Source organism: Marmota flaviventris, chromosome 6 (genome assembly GCF_047511675.1).
Source record: "Marmota flaviventris isolate mMarFla1 chromosome 6, mMarFla1.hap1, whole genome shotgun sequence".
In the NCBI taxonomy this organism is placed as follows: Eukaryota; Metazoa; Chordata; class Mammalia; order Rodentia; family Sciuridae; genus Marmota; species Marmota flaviventris.
This window is the reverse complement of record NC_092503.1, coordinates 150,005,139-150,018,098: the sequence shown is the minus strand read 5'-3', so window position 1 is coordinate 150,018,098 and position 12,960 is coordinate 150,005,139. Positions and strand designations below refer to the sequence as shown.

The following is a 12,960-nucleotide window of genomic DNA, read 5'->3' as shown; positions in this document are numbered from 1 at the left end:
ATGATGTGTACATGTGCATGAATCAGGGCCCTTTTGGAATACCGTCCTATTTCTACAAAGCATATATAGTCATCCCTTGGCTGGGAGGATGGGTTCCAGGACCCCTCTTCAATTCCTGAATTCTGGGATGTTCAAGTCTCTAATATAAAATCACACAGTACTTATATGCAACCTTAGCATGTCCTTCTATGACTACAGATCATCTCTGGATTATTTATAATACCGGACACAATGTCAATGCAATGTAATAATGGTTACACTGTCTTGTTCAGGGATTAATGACAAGGAAAAAAAAAAGTCTGAACCTGTTCAGTACATTTTTTTTCTTTCACCCCCAGTTGGTTGCAATGATTTGACTAATGTGATTTTTTTAAAAATAAGAAAACTTAATTTTAAAAATTAATTAATAAAAAAGGGGAAAAATAGAAGAAGTAAGTTATGCATCTATGGCCAAATTAATCTAGACAGAGCCCTGTAGTATAAGCCAATGTTCTTCTGCAGAATTCCCTTGGGAGGCTGGCTGAAAGGTAGATTCTGATTTCACAGGCCTGGTGGGGGGAACCCTTAATTCTGAAAATCTAAAAAATCTTTCAGATATTGGTGCCCCAGCTGCTAATCTGAGTACTGCCTGTTAAAAAGTAAGTGTGTAACATAAAATAATATATTCTAATACATACTTGTTGGCCCCTTTTAAACCTTCAAAAGTAGATATTCACAAAATAGATAAAAGGGATTAAAATTATTTTCCATGTTGTTTAAGCCATCTAAAACACAGGGAGGAGGAAGGCCCCAAAGACCTCATCCCCCAATTTCCTTTCCTTTCAAAGGCTGGTTTATCCTAGTATGTACTTAAGGTCAGGTTTCTGAGAAGACTGTCTTACTACATGGTAAGATAATCTTTCTTCTCACAGTAAGAAATAGTTATAGATTTTAATGACAGTTTATGGCTTTAATCTTAATGGCTAAGAAAGCAAATGTCATAATTCTTATTAATTGTTGTTACTGTTTGGGTAATATACATATTTGGCTTCCTTGAAGGAACATTTAAATTAATTGACTAACTCTAATCTGAATTATGTGTTTTAATATGTTTAAGGTTGTTAAAATAACATAAATTAACTGCGTGTGCCAATGTAATAATTACAATATTAGCTTTTATTCCCCTGAAAATTCTCTAAATGTAAGATGTCTAAAAATAGAGTGGAGGTGGATTGGACAGTTTGCAGATTATGAGTTGGAATAAAAACATCTCAGAGAAGCCAAAAACATGGCAACCAATATTTTCTGTTATAAAAATATTTTAGATGAATTTGAGGGTTTTTTTTTATGAAAGCTGTCTGAAACTCAAACGAATAGCAGAAGCTCTGTTTATTCACAGGCCGGCAATAATAATAATACCTGCTGCACAACCCATACCTCTTCTATGCTGAGTCAACAAGCTTCTATTCCTTTCAGAAGTGGCAAAGCCCAAGGAGGGGGGTGGTGGTGTATTACCCGGTTTTGTTCTGAACTATTAACCTTCACCTTGATAAAGCAAGTCAACGAAAACAAAACCAGGCAGAGCCTTTACAGGAAACTGATGTTAACCGTCCACTAGAGGCTGTAATGAGACCAACAATGTCATTTTAGCACAACCCGAGGTTTAAACCTAACAATCACTGATTTTTTTTTTTTTAATTAAGAAAGTTGTAGAAACGAGGGAGAGCCAGCAGTAGTAGTTCTATTGAAGTAGCCATGTATATGTGCATGGCGTTCCAAAATGTGAGAAGCAACATTTCCGGGGTTCTACACCTTCCTCGTTAGTATGCTTATTTTTATTTCTGAAGCGCGTTGGCTCATAACACTACAGAGTTGTTTAAAAGCTGACACATTTCTCTTAGTGATTCTGTATCCTGCTTCAGTTGGTGACTAACTGTTAGGTCATAAGCAGACTCAGCCAAAAGGTCTCTCCAATACAGCTTACAGTCAATAGTGGCGGCTTCCCGAGAGAAACGGAGGGATCAGGTTTCTAGACGCTTGGTTCTAAGCACCTGGAGGAGGTCAAATGCTGCCCTGACACCTACTGGCCTTCCAGAACTATCTGCAGCAAAGAGAATGCCACACTGAGCGACCCTAGTAGGGATGTGTCCTCTTTTCCTCCAGGTGCCACACCTGTTGGCAAGGTGCATTCCAAAGAGGATTGCAGCTCACGCCTAGGCGGTTGGACTGACACAGGGGGCGGGGTGGGGGGGGAGTTATGGACCACATTTAGCAGTTGAGGCCAGAGAAGTTCTGCGTGGATTCACGAAAACTGCCATTTAATGCTCGGTTTACTTTCTCTATCTCTTACACCGGTTACCTCACTTCGGATTAAATTAATGATCCCGAATTAGCTGCGAGAGGAGCGCGCGAGTCGTCAAGCCCAGTAGTTCAATGCCCAAAGCAGATTTTCCGACCTGCAGAAAGAAAGAAGGAGAGCCGGGAGGTCACCAGCTTTCACAGGCAGGAAAGGTGAGGATGCGTGTGCAATCGGGGGTGGGGGACCCTTAAAAGTTTCCCGAGTTGCACTCTAAAGCAATCACCGCGGACCCGAGGTCTGGATTCCCCAAAGCCGAAGCCACGCCGGTTTGAGGGTTAACTTCCAGCTGACGATCAGAGTAAGCCCGCTTAGACGCTTCTGAGAACGCCCGGGAGCTAGGGCGCGTTGGGATTAGAATTAGCCGTCTTCCCCTCCCCCTTGGGTATTTCACTGGCTCGGAGCTGAAGGCTGACACCCATTGGGGGAGTCCCCCAGTTTGCCTGAGTTGCACCCGCTGTCACTTGGTCCCCTCCAACTAGGTGCAGGCACCTGGGAGGCGCGTGAGCACCGGTCACCGCTCAAATTACCTCATCTCCCCAGCTCCCCGCCCCTTTCTCAAACCTGGAAGGAGCGTCTCCTCGGGTCGGGTCTCCCCTCCCGCTCCCGGCTCCCCAGCGGCTCTGGAACCGGCGCCGGCCTCCCCGGGGTCCGCCTCCCGGGGCCGCGCGCAGCGAAGGGTTAAGGGCGCGGGCCGGCCGCCGCGCCGTGCGCTCGCCGTGCTCTGTGCGGCTCGCCGGGCCGCCTGCCAGAGGGTGCCCCCACCCCCCCCCCCCATGAAGTCGGATCCTTGAGCTGCGGCGGCGGCAGCCAACTGCTCCATATTTGGCTTCTATTACACATTTACATACTGGAGCGAGCGAGCGAGCGAGCGCGAGAGAGCGCGAGGGAGGGAGGGCGGGCGCAGGGAGGAGGGAGGGGAGGGGAGCGGGAGGAGGGGGAGGAGGAGGAGGAGAGAGCAGAGTATACCGCAGACATCATTTCTACTACAGTGGCGGAGCCGTACAGGACCTGTTTCACTGCAGGGGGATCCAAAACAAGCCCCGTGGAGCAGCCGCCAGAGCGACAGCAGCCGCAAGACATTGTTTCTCTCCCTCTGTCCCCCCTTCCCCACGCAACCCCAGATCTATTTACACTTTACAGTAAGTGGCTATTTTTTTTTCCTCCTCTGATTCTTTCTCTACCCCTCCCCCTCTCCCCTTATTTAGATTAAAATCACCCCCCACCCCGCTCTCCCGAGAGGGGCAAAAGCAACAACCAGCAAACAAACCCCAAATCCCAATCGGCTGCACGGAAAACAGCTGGAAGAGGAGCGAAGGAAACCGACGCGTCGTGTTGTGTGTGTGTGTGTGTGTGTGTGTGTGTGTACATACAACAGTCCCCGGCTCCAGCCTCCCGGGCCGATGCCCCACTCTGGGAGCAGGGACGGCCAGCAGGGGGGCTGCCAAGGCCTGGGTGGGCGCCCGTCGGGCGAGGGGGCGCGCCCGGGCGGGGGGCGCGGACAGGAGAGCGGCGGCTGCGCCCCGCTCCGGCGACTGCCGGTCCGGCCGCGAGCGCGGAGAGCCATGTCCTCCTCCCTCCCGGTGGCGCAGGGGGAGGCGGCGGCGGCCGGGGGTCGCGCTGTCCCCTTCGCGTTCCCCCTCCCCGGTGGGGGCGGTGAGAGCCACTGGGACTCGGGGAGGGCTGGACTTCCCTGCCGGTGGTCACCTGGCCCCGGCGCCCCGGGCCGGGGTCTTTGCGCGGAGGCCGGCCTCCCCGGGTTTTCGGCAGCCGAGGGGACTGAGCCGGCAATCCGACCGGGACTTTGCGCTCGGTGATGCCAGGCTTGGGACACAGAGGGGCAGCCGCGCGGGGGGAAGGGGTGTGCGGGTGCCCGAGCGCGGCAGGAGGGGCAGTGGCGGCCCTGGCTGCCGCCGCCACCGCCGCCACCGCCGCCCTGTTGGTGCTGCCGCTTCCTGATCATGTGCAGCCGCCGCCGCCGCCCGGAGCTGGGAGCCCGCGAGCGCCCCAGCCCGGGCCGGCGCCCCCGCCAGCGCCCGAGGCAGGAGCAGAGGAGCCGCGGCAGGCGCTGCCCTCACCGGGAGTGAACGGCTGCGCGGCGACTGGAAGGGTGAATGAAGCCAGGAGGAGGGGAAGGAGGAGGCGGCGGCGGAGGAGGAGGCGCTGCGGGGATTGGGATGCGCCCTGGAGCCCCGCTGCTCCTTCTCTCCGGGCCAGCCGGAGACTCCGCCACTCCCGCCGCCGCCGCCGCCTCCTACGTGGTTCCAGCCGAGCGCGCAGGCCGGTCCCGCAGGGGGCAGGGACCCGGGCCGGACGGGCGGAGCGAGAGGTGAGGCGGTGTCTGAGCGCGGCGTGAGTGTGTGAGTGAGTGCGCGTGTGTGTGCGCGTGTGTGTGTGTGTGTGTGTGCGCGCGCGCGCGCCGGGGCGGGGGGCGAGGGCCATCGCGACGTGGAGGGGTCCCTCGGTGGCCACTTGGACAGTGCAGCGCCTCGATCTCCTCTTTAGCCCCCCCCCCCCCCCCGCCCTCAGGCCGCCTTCTTAAACTCTGTGGCTTGTGCTTTCATTTTATTGCAGACCACGTAGGGGGCTGACTGGAAGCGATGAAACAATTCAGGTTTTCTAGGGTGGTTGAGCAAGAACCTTAATGGGGGGTGGAAGGAGGGTGGGGATCAAGACTGCCAGAAAACAACAAAACAAAACAGAAAATCAGTTTCTAAGACCGTGGGGTTCGGTTCGATCCCGTGGCTGCTGTTTTGTTTTGCTTTCTCGGTATATAATCCTACAGATAAGAGGGTAATATAAATACTTGGGAAGATTGGGAAATTACTGAAGAGTAGTAAGGGCGGAGGGGGGGAAAAAAAAAGCCAGTCGGAAGCCGGTTATATAATGCGCGATGTGGCTAACAAGAACGGCAAGCTATTTTTATTTTGTTTACCGTATGTTGTGCAGTAGGGACTCCTCCAAACTGGTTCTGTCCCCGAAGAGATTCTTAGCTTCCCTGAGAGATCCACAGGATACAATTAGCAAAATTAGAAGACCCTATTACACCCACAGAATAAAAACTAATGCCTTAGAGTGGCATTCTCCGTTCACATCCTGTCGTGCATGCATGGGAATGTGTGTATGCAAATAAGTTCTCCCTTGGCAATCTAGTAGTCACATCTCAATGACATTTGTGTTTTATAATGCAGTCTGTTCTTAATATTTAAACATCATCGTTATATATTGCACACAGCAGTGGGTAGTTACTTGCTGGTTATTTTTAGGCAGAATGGGTTACTTTTTCAACAATGTTAGCTAAGTCACTTGTGTTTGGGTTTCTGAAAGGACTTGCAGTTCTTAGAAGACCCTGTTAAACCCACCCTCTGGTTTATTTGAGGGTAAAGGGAGTTTTATACCTAAGTTTTTTGTTTGTTTGTTTGTTTGTTTTTGGAATGAAGCTATGCCTGGGGAAGCCAAGGGAGAGGTGGAAGAGAAAATCCAACACAGGAACTCTTGGAAAGGGATTGCACATTACTGCTAATGCAGTGGCATTTAATCTCCTCTGACTGTCCTCTAACTGTGCATGCATCAGTCAATATTTTAGCAGCTCTGCAAATAAATGGGCTTGAATGCCACCTTCCACATAAAGCAGAGGTTGAAGGGCTCCCCTGAACCTTCTGCCTGCCTTTCTCATCATGCAGGTAGGTGTCAGTGGTGTAGGTTTTCCCTGCACTTACTCCAGCCCTGATCACTCATGTAATTAGATCAGGCTGCCATGGCAACAGACAGTGTTCCTAGTCCATTCAGGTGGGTTTGCCTGAACTACTCCAAGTGTTTTATGCACAGCATTTATGCTGCCCAAGCCAGATGAGAGACTTCACTATTTCAATTGCATCTTCTTTCAGTCATTCGGACGGCAGACACTGAATGAGGCTTCTACTCAACTTTTATGAAGGATACCAACAAGCTGTTCTTACTGGGTACAGTATGTAAATGCATCTCCCCAGACAGTGAAAGGAGCCTGACAATCCTGCTGGTGTTTATTGTGAACAGATCAACAAGTATTTGGTACTTGTTAGAAACCTTTCAGAGCTTACTAAAGCAACATTTCTTTTGCAGTCTAGTGCCTTGGGCCTTCCAGGCCCTTAACCCTTTCAAGTGTGAAGAACACCCATCCTTTGGAACCCAGATGCCTATAGTGCTGGCTGGCTTTCTAAAGGTTTTATTTGGGGGATGTAACATATTTGGAATAAGTGTATCCCTCTTGTTACATCTTAAAATTTTATAGCCATTATTAAAAAAGTGGTACCGACAGTAAGCAGGCAGGCTGAATGTATTCATTCTTCCTTTGGATTTGTTGGCTGTGAACCTTAATAGTAATTTAAAAATAATTATTTTCTCAGTTGAGAGAAAGACAATAGAAGCCTACAGCCGGTTGACTGATAATGTGTGGTGCTTTTACACATAAACAACTTGCACTCTATTTTTGGATATAATTTAATGAGCAGAATTCTGGTCTTTGCATTAGGTCACCCCCTTTTAAAGACTGCTAAACCAAGAAAAATAATAATATGGAAAAAAAAACAGAAAAGTGGCATTAGTTGTTGAAGCTCTGTGCTGTTCGGGCAGCCCAAATAAGGAGGAATATTTTAATAACCGTAATATTTGAAAGAAACAATAATTGAGAATAATAGTGTGATGATTTAATGGTGACCCTGCTAGTCCATTTACAGTTTTATGGCTGCCTAGCTAAAGTGGTAAATCATACCCTCCCGCCCTTCTCCCAGAACTGAGAGCTACTCAACTCTCCTCACAGGGGGTTTATGAGTTTCTACTGGTTAATGAGTTTATGTGGCTGGTAAATTCACTATGACTGGTCAGATGAAGCTCTGCTGTGGTTAAAATGAGCTATTATTTCTGGGAGGTAAATACAGGAGAAGTGAGGATACAAAATAAGGCACAGTTTAAGTGTTACACAATGCCTTAGAGGTCCTGGATTCTATTTCGCAGCATGCAGAAAATTGCTCTACTTGCCATAAAACGTGTACTTGTCGTTTTTCAGTACACAAACAAATTCATGCTAAAAAATATGAGAAATGTTTGCTTTCGATTGAGAACTGGGTAAGACCATATTTTTCTCTCTAGATTTCGTTTTAAAGGGGTTTGGTAAACAGAAGTAGCAGTTTTTTAGAAATGTTATCACTAGGCATCAGGCCTCTAAATTGCCTTTTAGAGAAAGATTAAAGAAAATCTCTTTAGCTCGTAGGTTATATGTCAAATGTCTGAGGATAGCCATAAGTTTCAACATACCTTAAGTTGTCTGGGAGTCCTGGGAAAGGCCAGCTTTAAGAGATTATTAAAAAATTAGTAAGCATTTCTATGGCTCCTGTTTCTGTTGTCATTATAGAGTTCAAGGACGCACATTCTTTCTGAGTAATGTGGTGCCTTTCTTTCTTTCTTTCTTTTTTTTCCCATTCTGAAATGTCAAGTGGATTTTGCTTCTGCACATACCTTGAATGACAGTTTCTGATGACTAACACATTGTTAACAGCCAGCTCACTTTGTTTCCCATTAGAAGTTAGTCAATAACTGTGTTTTACTAAAACCCTGAAACTCATGGAAGTAGGTGAATGCAGGAGTGGTTGTGAATTCTTTAAGCCATAGTTATCTGAAAGAAAATGTAGTTTAGACTCTGAAAAGCTTAACTGTCTGCTTAGGTAAAGCGACACAGTGCAGCAAGACAGACTGTCTTTTTTAGGGAAAAAGAGATTATTTGATGCGCATTGCTTTACATTTTCAAAGTAATGTAATAGTTTGGCTTCTGTGAAACATTTAGATCAGTGTAGCTAAAATACTTTGAAGTATGACCAGAATGAAGATTCTGGTCATACTTCCAAGGTAAGTCAGAATCAGTCCCTTCTTATTTTTAAAAATGCATTGAAAACAATAAGTTGTAGAAATGCCAAGAGAAGTAGTGATTTCTGTTCCGGGACTTACATGTCACACTTCTTTTGTTTTTAAGATATGACTCTTCGAGTCATCAAGGACCGTGTTCACATTTTAGTTTCACTTAATTTAGTTTAATAGAAAATATTTATTCTTGAATTTTCTTTAAAAAGCTATAATATAATTATGAATATATAGGGTGCTAGTTTTATAATTTTTTAAAATGTTGGCTGAAAGCTGTAATTAGATTGAGGTTTTTAAAAATATCAATGCTTAAAATTTACAGAAGGAAAAGAGTATTGTGTAAGGTAAACCATATGTTTTTGTAGAAACTTTTAATTTTTTTCCTTCTTTAATAATTATATTCATATTATATAATTCTATTTGGTCTTTATCAGTTAGCAACATATTTAATAATCCTCATAAATCTGAATCTTTCAGACTGATGTACTATAAATATTTATACTGCATATTACCACTACCCCACATGTACTAAAACATGTTTCAAACTATTACAAACAAAAAAGCAACAAGCATTATACTTTATTGGATATATTTGATGTTAACAGAAATGTTTCATTGATTTTTCTATCACTTTTAATGCGTCCCATTTGTGAAGTAATAAAAACAACGCTAATTGCCATAAAATAAGCAAAAATTGTATCCTACCTAAAAACTCCTCTTCAGAATACTCATTGCAGTGTAATCAGAGTTTGTGACTGCACAGGGCAGGGATCCCCCTGACTGTTTTGGTGTAAGCTAAGATGAACTCCTTTGTCAAAGGTGCTCTTTATGGAGGGAGTTAGGAAGCAGAAGTTTTGAGTGACAACTGCCATATTGGCTAAACCTCTAAGCTCTTATGCTCTGACCTTCCAAAGAGAATGTGCATTTCTGTCACTGTGTAAAACAAAGTTACCTTTATTGTGCCCTTAGCTTGGGCCCTGTCTCCCACATTATCTCCTGGTCTGTATAGCCCACCATGTCTGTATTATTGGGGCCACCTTTCTTGGTCATCTTCCACTATGAATAGTGTTGTATTTTATGCTCCACTGTGCTTTTGCAATAGTAAATATTCCACTTTTATTGCATATCATCATATAAAACATCCTCTAGGTTATTGTTTCTTGTATACTGTTAGTGTGATTTGGCAACGAATTCACCCTGTGTTTATTCCTGTTTCTTCCCTCTGATGGACTATAACAAGTTACATCAGCTCTCTGTGTTACCCCAACTCTTGTAGCAACACAGATCCTTTTGAAATAAGCAGGTGGACCAATGTGAGAGTAAATTAATATTTTACGGCATTTGCATCACATTTGACTGTTCTCTGCATTTCAGCAGAATGGGAGGGGACTGTAATTTGGACTCCATAAAATCTTATCTGCCAGGTGATAGGTAAATAGAATTGTGTGCACACACGTCGATAGACGAGCAAACACTCTCCCAACTGTGAGCTCACCCAGCACTCCCCACTCCCTGCAAATCCATGGCACCTACAGCTTGTTGCAAAATGATTACCAAAGTCTTGTGAAGCACGTTTTAGATGTTACCAGGTAAAATCAAGACTTCCCTCTCCGCTTTCAGGAAGCACTAAGATTCAAGAGAGTTTTGTGAACTTCTGTTTGACTTGGCCACTGTTTGTAACTCCACAGACTTCTTGGTGGAGGGACTGTGGCTTCCAAGGATTTAAAGGACACTAGAGTCGACATCAACTTTTCCTCCTTCTTTATACACAGATTTCACATGGTGAAGCCACAGGCTACAAAAGTTCTTTTGCATGGCAGTCCCAGGCATACAATAGATGCTTAAATAAATGCTTGGTGAATGGATTAGTTAGAAGGAAGAATACTTTGGCTACTATTCATTGCTTTGAAAAGTGCTGGAAAGAAATAGAAGTTATTTTCCTTTCCAGCTGGGCTGTGCTCTTAAAAATAGCGAGTGTGTATGGATGAAAATAATCATGACTACTGAGATGTGTTGCCATGTACCCAAGGATAATTGGCTCACTTACCTGTTTACAGATTATTCACATTAGAGATCAAATTCATAGCTCCAGAATAGTTTCTTTCTGACACCCAGTGTAATTCTGGGCCTTCTCCTTCCTACTGTTCCCTGGCGTGAGCTTAGGAAACCCAAACTAAATTTAAAATCAGCCTAAACAAATGTGCGGATCAGCTCCAGCAATCAAAGACTGTAAATCAGCTCAGGGTTTCCTAGTTTGGGGATTATTTTATCAAGCTGGGCTACTGGTTCTTTGTCTCTAATGTGGATAATTGGGTATCACCAGTATTTAAAAATATAATTTTAATGGGTAGGGATAAATTGTATGTTAATAGATCAAGCCCTCAACTTCTTCCATTTTTTACGCATAGGTCTTTACTTCCCCAAAACTACTACAGGCACCAAGCTCCCTGAGGGAAAGGTATATGGAACATCCATTTCTTCTCTCATCCACCCATTCACACCATTCACTCTTGCATCATATAGTGGTAATTTTTACCTGACCGTGTGTGAGGTATTGTGGCAAAGTGAAAATGACATAGACATACATTCAATCATTAAGTGATTTGGGGTGGAAAGTCTAGTGGGGAACGTGTGCACATGTTAAAATGCTCTTCTTCGTCTTCTACTTTTCTGTAACCCACTGGACTCGTATGCTACCAGCTAAGTTCTTCCATGATCCTTTCTCAAGTTGCCTGTTGACAGATAATATATGCCACATTAAAATTAGGCTTTGGCTCGATTACTATTTAGTCCATGTTCATTTCCAGCTGATAGTCCTCGTGGGTATCAGCATGTGTTTATCAGATGTTTGTCTAGAATCGTTGAAGAAAACAGTGACAGTGGACGGCTCAACTGGGGAGACCATGCTTCTAATTCGACTGAAGGGATGACCTTTCTGTGTGTTGGCTTCCCTCTGAGCCTTGGGGTATGAAACCAGATCTGCTTTTTGAGCTGGCTGGTGTCTGTGTAATGGTCGTAAAACAAATTGCAAAATCCGATGTTCTTAAAATTCGTATTTCAGTGCGTAGACCCCTAAGATGGACTTCTTTTTAAAAGCAGTTTATTCTGTTTTTTTCATTTTGGATCTTCTCTCCTGTGCTTCCTGGACCCTTGCAGGAGCATCGTGCACCGAGTCACCAGGGTGGTCCATTCAAGCTGCAGATCCGTCTGTCCTCCTTACACAGCAATCTCGTCCCCCACTGCCACCACAGGGAAGTACATCGCATGTCAGGTGAGAGTTGTGCGGAGCTCCTTGTTTTCCATCGGAGGGTAGAATGTTGAATGTCATTTTCTTTGCAACCTATACTGTGTGGGAAATTGAGAAATTGCTCTGATTTTTTTTATATATACATTTGGATTAAGGCTTCTGTTTGGTTTAAATAATTTGGTTCCTGAAGAAGTCTGCATTTGACTTTGTGACCATAGATTGCTGCCGTTTGGGACTTGAGCCTGACCATTTTAATTGTCACTTTTCCTGAAGACAATTAAGCATGTTATGCTATCAGATATCTTCAGTGTCAGTTTTCACATTTTAGGTTTTGGTTGTATTAGAATCCGGACGTAGGGGAAAACCAGAACTGGTTGCTTGATCATTGGCAACTAGTATTTTTTGCATCTTGAATTTCTTTGTGTCTGTTTGGATTTTACAACTTCCTGATTTCCTCACATACAGTAAATTCTTTTGGCTTGGAGGTTCATGTAGCACAGGGTGTTATGTGAGGGCTGATGACTCATGGTTCTCGTTAAGGAGAAAACTAGAGGGTATGGCCATGAATGAAATCCAGAGCTAGCTGGGACATGGGGTAACAGGAGATGGCCAACAGAGGTGTACGCAACCCAGAGAGATTGTGAAATAGAAAATAGGAGATCAATTTCTATTTGCCTTGGGAGCAGTCCTGTTGGAATCTGTGGAAATAGGCTAAATCAGAGGTTCCCAAGCCTGGGTAGGCAGCAGAATCACGTAGGGAGAAGTTGGGGCTCCACCCTGGAACTCCTGACTCAAAATGTTCCCTGCTGGTTCCCTGAACTCATTACTCTTCCAGGTGTTGATGCTGCATGGGTTTGGGAACGGTCTGTTTCCTTAGTTGGTGAGAAGCACTGTCTTCTTTTACCAAACCTCACATTTGCCCAGAGGTGGGTATTTGCTTTTCAAGAATGTTCATTTTGAGAACGATTCACCCCATTTCTCCTTCTCTACACTTAAAATCAGTTAAGTTACTTATGAATTCCATGGCCTCTCAGAGCCCAGAGCTCTGAAAGTAGCCCATCTGGGCTTAAAAGTGGGAGGCACTTCTCTGACCTCGACCAGTCCTGCATCCTTCCCATACCTCAGTTTCCTTGTGAGTAAGATGCAGACGGCACACAGGGCTGTCAGGAGGATGGAGGAAATGATGGATGTACTGTGGGTGGAGTGGTGCTTGGCCTGTTAACAGTGGCTCGGGACTGTTAACATCAGCCTCCACTGTGAGCAGGTAACTTGTCTCTGGGCAGGGTGCTTGTACTGGGCTTGTTTTTTCAGACCATACATGACTAGGAACAGGTAAATATACCTAGACCTTGGTCTTTGGACCAACCCTGTCGACATTTGCAACTCTGCAAAGCCAGTGTGCCTTCTATTTTTTTTCTAAATTGTAAATTCTGGATTTCACCACTCCCTTACTGTGGTAGGATGTATATGCATGTTTTTGCTTTTT

At 45.2% G+C, this 12,960-nt stretch overlaps 1 protein-coding gene across 10 annotated transcripts in view; it reads left to right on the top strand.

Annotated features, from left to right (window-relative positions):
• Window positions 1–3,299: 3,299 nt before the first annotated feature.
• Window positions 3,300–12,960, top strand: part of Atxn1 (ataxin 1) — a 390,275-nt gene continuing 380,614 nt past the window's right edge. For 7 of the 10 annotated variants that reach the window (XM_027948164.3, XM_071613705.1, XM_071613706.1 and 4 more), the window contains exons 1-2: window positions 3,300–3,477; window positions 11,384–11,498. The gene's annotated coding sequence lies outside the window, so the exon portion shown is untranslated. Of the gene's footprint in view, window positions 3,478–4,405; window positions 4,665–5,972; window positions 6,019–11,383; window positions 11,499–12,960 lie in introns of those variants that run through there. The other 3 variants (XM_071613711.1, XM_071613710.1, XM_071613712.1) reach the window with 3 other exon arrangements.